Raw genomic sequence first — 6,904 nt, forward strand, 5'->3', positions numbered from 1 at the left:
TTTCGAGACAGGGTTTCTCTGTGGCTTTGGAGCCTGTGCTGGCACTAGCTCTGTAGACCAGGCTGGTCTCGAACTCAGAGAGATCTGCCTGCCTCTGCCTCCCGAGTTCTGGGATTAAAGGCGTGCACCACCATTGCCCGGCCAGCCTTTGGACTTTTAAGATAGGATCTCACTATGTAGTCCAGTTTATCCCCTAACTTTCTATCCTTCTCCCCCTGAGTTCTGGGTCTTAAAGGCTCCACCATGACTGATTCCCATAGCATTTATACATGATGAATAAAACCATGTGGTTGTAAAATAGTTTAGCATATTTGCAGTTGATGCTTGTGACAGAAGGGAGTAGGTTAGGTTATAACAGAATATATATGTATAATATATGTATGTATAATATAATCTGAGAAATTTACACAAGTGATATAATAGCATGGAAACACACACACACATGAAAATCTGAGAACTCCAAATATTGATGCTTTTCATTAGTGTCAGTATCTAATTTTGATGTTGCACTAAGGTTTTGTAATCTGACACCACTGGGAGAAACTGGGTAAAGAGTATACAGCATTTTCTGGTATTTACATATGAATCTAAAGGTACATTAAAAACAAAACATTCAATCTAAACATAATTCGTCGGCAAGGATAAAGAATCTGCAACAATCCCCTCATTTGACTGCTATCCGGTGTTCTTTCTGGAATACAGGGCCACCAAAAGTCAAAAGACCAGCATCAGGGTCTCTGGCTCCTCCACAAGGCCCTATTTCCACTTGCTCTATTTCATCTTCCCCTGTCTGCTTCCACTGAGTAAACGTAGGCAGTTTCCTGGTGGACGTCCCTTCTGAAGACACAGTGGGACTCTATTCCCCTTCCACCCATTTCTCTCTCGGTTAGTTGAGGGCCCCGTCCCCTTGGCTATCTGTTGGTGACAGTGTCCTCCAACTGCCTTGCTGCCAACCATCATTTCCTCTGCTAATCCCCTTCCTTTGCTTCACCTGTCTCTCTGGCTGCGCACTTTGGTCTTTGAGACTCCTCCTTATGGGCTGGACTTCAGCTTATCCCTCCTTTTTTCCCACCATGGACAGCTGTGCTTCCACTGTGTGCCAACAGCCTGCCCTGTGCGCTCCAGCCATGGCATGACGTCCCTTCCCCTGTCCCTCACTTGGTTTTCTCTCTAGACACCAGGAATCCCAGAGTCACTCTGAAAGTGCTGATGTCCTGGCCGTCCACCGAGCTTTCTGAGGTAAGTGATCTCGTGGGTAACCTGGGTATAGACTATTTAAAGCTCTCCAGGTGGTTTCTGGGAAATCTGAGAGCCACTGTTCAAAAGTTTCTAAATCTATCTTTCCACCATTGCTTTCCTGGTGCCAAAACAAAGCCTTATGTGCGGTCAATAGTAAATGTTTATCAACACAATGGGAGTGATTTATCAGTATCTTCCTGGAAACCCTTAGGTCACAGATCTATGAGCCTTTCCAGGTACAAAGCTGGAGAGAGGGCAGCTCGTGATCCTTGGGGTGCAGCCAGACCTTGTGGCAGTGGGCCCTGCTCTTTCCCCTGAGGCAGAGGCCCAAGAGTGCTGGTCTGGCTCACACAACCTTCTCCTGTTCCCTGAAGCATTGCAGACCCAAACTGTAGAGCTTGAATTTGGCAAACTTGGGTTTTTCCCTTTAGAGCGAGAGCCAGGATGTCAGACCCAGTGAACTGTAAAGGAATCCACATTCTGCAGATGCCGGCACATGTGTTCCGACCATGGCTGACATGCTGCTGCCAGCTGTGAGTACTGGGCGTGGAACGAAAGTGTCATTGGTGAGGACAGTCAAGTCCCAAGTGACAGAGAAGCATGCCCAGCAGAGAAGCACACCCAGCAGGAGAAGCATGCCCAGCAGGAGAAGCATGCCCAGCAGGGAGAAGCACACCCAGCAGGAGAAGCACACCCAGCAGGGAGAAGCACACCCAGCAGGGAGAAGCACACCCAGCAGGGAGAAGCACGCCCAGCAGGAGAAGCACGCCCAGCAGAGAAGCACACCCAGCAGAGAAGCACACCCAGCAGGAGAAGCATGCCCAGCAGGGAGAAGCACGCCCAGCAGGAGAAGCACGCCCAGCAGGGAGAAACATGCCCAGCAGCCCCATGCCCTTGCCTGATGTGCTCCAGCCAGATGATTTTACTGTCCTGATTCAGGGAAAAAAAAATATTCCAGTAATACAGATGGGAAGGTAGGCTCGCTTCCTCTCACTGAAATATGTTTCCTTGATTGGAAGGGTTGGGATCCTTTGACATAGATAAAGTAATGATAAAACAAATTCTCAAAAATAGCAGAGACTTTAGGACCCAGAACATCATCAGTGACCTCATCGTACAGCTGAAGCTATTTAGGCACAAGCAAGGAGAAATTAAGTGTTCGGGGTTCCGGGTCAAATGCCCAGTTGCTGGCAGATCTGGGAACAGAACTCATAAGAACTTGAAGAACATTTAAAAAGCCTGTTTCAACAACTTGCACCAAATAACCACCATGATGGGATTAGTTCTCTCATTTGAAGAGACACGAAGTGCAGAGCTCGCTTCTTCCCTCTCTCTCAGCTACGGGAGAAACATAGTTCTAAAATTGCTTTGAGAAACCACTTTATGTTTTTTTTTTTTTGACAATGGTGTTTTGATTCTGAGGCAGTTGTGCAACTATTGAGAGATGTGTAAAATAGTTATGTCAAGTTCACTTAAGATTTGAAATGTGAAATCAGTATGTTAAGTAAGGCCTATTGCTTTACATTTGATTTGAAAACATCAGGTAAAACATGCCCTACTTAAGAAGTTACTTCTTGGTGATGTCCATTGAAAATACCTGGAACAGTTAAAATCCCACAGCAGTTGGTGTCAATAATACCCCAATTATAGTTTCTAAATTTCATTTTCCACCAGAATATCCAGGTGTCTTGGAAACTGGATGATGTAGATCTTGGTCAGGACTGTTGCTTGTGAGCTGGAAGCACCTCTGTGGGACAACAAAGATGCCATCTTCATTCTGAAAAGGGGTGGAGTCAGGGAAGAGACAGGCCCACAGGAAGTGTTCTGGGACAGCTGAAGGGTGCTGCCAGTTCTTGTGTTTCCTACAATTTGTAGTGGAGTCATGCAGACAGAAAGAGAGGAAGTTGGTGGGAAATTCTACAAAAGAAACGGTCCTAGAAGAAATAGAGTAAAAAGAGTTAAACCGTGTAGCGATATTTCATTTGTATTTTAATGAATAAAGCTTGCCTGCAGTAAAACAACTCCACTGGTCAGCCTTACAGACTGGGCAGTGAAGACACACACCTTTCATCCCAGTAGCCACAGAAACCGGGCGGTAGTGGTGCACACCTTTAATCCCAGCACTAGCGAGGAATATAAGACGGGAGGAGACAGCTCTCAGTCTCATTCTGTGATTCCTGGAGGCTGGATCCCCATTTCGGACTGAGGTGGAGGTGAGAGCCAGTGGCTGGCTGCTTTGCTTTTCTGACCTTCAGATTGAACCCTGATATCTCACTCTGAGTTTTTGTTTATCGTGCTCCAGAGCAGATTGTGTACTGAACCTTCAGAGGACCAACACACTGAGCCAGGGGGTTGTCCTGGGCCAATCTCGGCTCTCACAGTGAAGAATGGGGAAAAGAGGTGGTTGAATTTGGTCAGACATTGGCTTACTTTTGGTTTAACGTTAACATTTGAATGAGAAAAATATTTTCAAATATTAGAAGTGAAGCGTTTAATGGAAATTGAGATGTTGAAGACCGAGGGCAGAGACTATGAGCACTGCCACAGCTACACGGGTTACAGCAGGAATTCCCAGTGTCATCTGAAACATGCAGCATCAGCACCACACAGGACATGCGTAGAAACTAAATAGAGCTTAGCTCCGGTGAGGAGACGAAGCCCTGCAGCTTGCAACACAAGGACCTTCAAGGTGCCGCTGGTGCCCACAAACTGTTGAGCAGGCAGTAGAAAGGGTAAAAACTCAGGTAGTGTGGCTTAGGAAAGAAGGAAAACCTTGTCACCAAGAGGGTAAAGGGACAGGTAAGGGCTGATTTAGGGAAGGATGAGTCATTGAACAAGGACCTACCTGATGACACCTGTCTTTTGAAAGGAGAGAAATGGGATGGGGAGGAACTATGAAAATGAGAGCTTTACAGTCTTTCCAAAATAAATACTACTGAATATCTACATTATACACCCTAATAACACACACACACACACACGTACACATATGCATACTAAAAAGAGATGATCTTGGCCTTTGTATGGCCCAGTGGTTCTCAGTCTTCACAATTGTGTATAATAAAGGGTTATTTATTTAGAGGTAGAACAGGGAACAGCAACCAAATCCCACAGCCAGAAGAGAGGACAAATGAATGCAAACTTTACATGGGCATATAAAGTATAAGTGGCCACGCCCAAGTGGGCAGGTAACTTAAAGGCTAGGAATTCCTATAGCATCTCCCTTTTTGTCTAAAAAAGAGAGTTCTAAGCCTAATACAAAATTATATACAACAAGAACAAATATCAGGTATAAAAATTAGAATAACAACCAGCATGAACAATATCAAGCAAAAAAAAAGTGATGAATGTTTCAATAATTATTCTATCCTAAGGAGTCTAAGTCTTGCATTAGAAATGGGCTAAATGTGGCTAAATCATAAGAGGAAAATAACTACGACTATCTAATCTTCAACCTCATCGAAGGCATGAGAAGGGAGATAATATTACTTGAGTAGGCAGGAAGTGCAATCAACAACTTCCATAATGTGCAGTAGATGACAGAGACAAATGCGCCAGAACTCTACAGGTCTGGGCAGTCAGGAACAAACAAGGAGTCCCCACCTACTGAATGGCATGTCAATGTGGTCTGGAAGGTTTGGGGCTGATGCCCGCCACCCACATAGGGTCCAGATGCCCATGCCTCAGCACTGCCTGCCTAGGAAGGTTCTGCTAGGAATGCACAGGCAGGAGAGCTTGGCAGATTCCCGCTGCCATACACAGAGATATTTCCAGGCCACGCAGTGTGCTGCAGGGCCAATTTAGCTGCTACTCAGATAAAAAGAGTTTATGTGCTGCATGCTCCTTCTCAGAGTTAAAGTGACGAGTGCAGTTCCTACTGGGCAGTCCCAGAGCTGGGACCTGGAGGCATGGCCCTTGCTTCCTCTGGTCTAAGCCCTCTACAGCATCACAACTGTGCCTGGCACATGCTGTATGGCTCTGTAGAGCTCTTACCCACTGACCTTGAAGCATAGCAGCCACCTCCTCCAGCAGTTCTCTCCTGATGACCAGCCAAACACTATTATCCTCTCCTCACCCAGCGACAGAGCTGATTGAAGTACCAGTAACCCAGGGACACTGTGCCCCAGCCGTTAAATAAGGCTGACTGGGGCCATTACTTCTTTGAGAAGCCATTTCTCCCATTCAAGGTCACAACATTGGAGTTCCATGAACTCTCAGCAGAATCCCCTCAGGCCTCTAGCCATATCAGGGATTATCCTAGACACCCCACTCCCCAAACTATGAGGCAACCGGGAGTCATCCAACCCAGGCAGGCTAATACCAATGCCTGATATCCTAACCTGGCCGAATACCAGCCCAGGCTTCTGTGGCATGACACTAGAGCACAGCCTGTCCCAACCCACCCTGGAAAAGAGGTGGCTGCAGCGAGCAATACACACCAGCGAGAACTGAGGGAACCCTCCTCCCTCGCCACACGCCACACTCCTAACTCTGTAGCCATGCCTGTATCACGCAGAAAACAAACTCAAGTGGCCATCCTTTCCATGGTATGTCTGAGGAGGAAACAATGCACACCAGCTGGTAGCATAAGCAGTTAGAACTAAATAGAACGGGAAATGAATTTTGTGTTAAGATATTGCAGTTTGGCTGGGTGGTGGTGGTGCATGCCTTGAATCCCAGCACTCGGGAGGCAGAGGCAGGAGGATCTCTGTGAGTTTGAGGCCAGCCTGGTCTAGAAGAGCTAGTTCCAGGACAGAAACCAAAAGCTACAGCGAAACTCTGTCTCGGAAAAAAAAAAAAAAAAAGATATTGCAGTTTGGGATTTCATCTGTTTTTTTTTTCATCTTGTGGACTTCTGATAGTCTTGATGCAGATGACTGTACTTGGCTCCTGGTCTTTGGGTTGACTTCTCATCTAGGGTGGGCCTCCCCTGGCTATTTCCCTCCCCCTTCTGGGTAGAACTGTTCCCTAGACAGGCCCGAGGAGTCCTGGGGTGGGTGGGGAGACATGCTGTAACTGCCCTGGATCAGTTGTGTCTCTCCTGAGGCCCAGCACTGATGCCTATGGTGGCAAAGTTGGCTGCTATAAGCCTCTTATATAATGGAAAACGTACTGCCCTGTAAGTGGACTGTGAAGATGTATTTATTTGTTGTTTTGGAGCCATTTTCCAGGATCACAAATTGTTTCAAGACCGAGCTTCATAATGAATGGTCATTAAATATCTAGCTATGACTAGGTGCCCTTTCAAGCAACAGTTGAAGTCCAACAGGAGAAAATTCTGACAGGACCAATGGATCAACTCTTTCAAACTCAGCATGTCTTTGTCTGGGCCGTGTGCTTTGAAGAAGAGAGATCTCTTGGCTAGAAGTGTATTCGTCTTGAGTTAAGGGTCTGATGAGAAGTAGTCTCCCTAGAGGCCATGGCCAGGTCTGCAATGGTTTTCCCTTCAGATGCTCATGCTGAAATGTAACTGACAATATGGCAGTAAGTGGGGGCCACCAGTCATGGAGGCAGAGCCCTCTTGAGTGGTGCTTTTCTTATGGAAATGTGTCTGGCTTCCATGGGAGCCTCTCTCTCCTTTATCCTCCTTTCTCTTCCATAAGTACTCTTCTCTCTCTCTCTCTCTCTCTCTCTCTCTCTCTCTCTCTCTCTCTCTCTCTCTCTC

The sequence above is a fragment of the Alexandromys fortis genome, unplaced genomic scaffold, assembly GCF_014885135.2.
Source record: "Alexandromys fortis isolate MF-2015 unplaced genomic scaffold, M_Fortis_MF-2015_v1.1 scaffold_59, whole genome shotgun sequence".
Classification (NCBI taxonomy): Eukaryota; Metazoa; Chordata; class Mammalia; order Rodentia; family Cricetidae; genus Alexandromys; species Alexandromys fortis.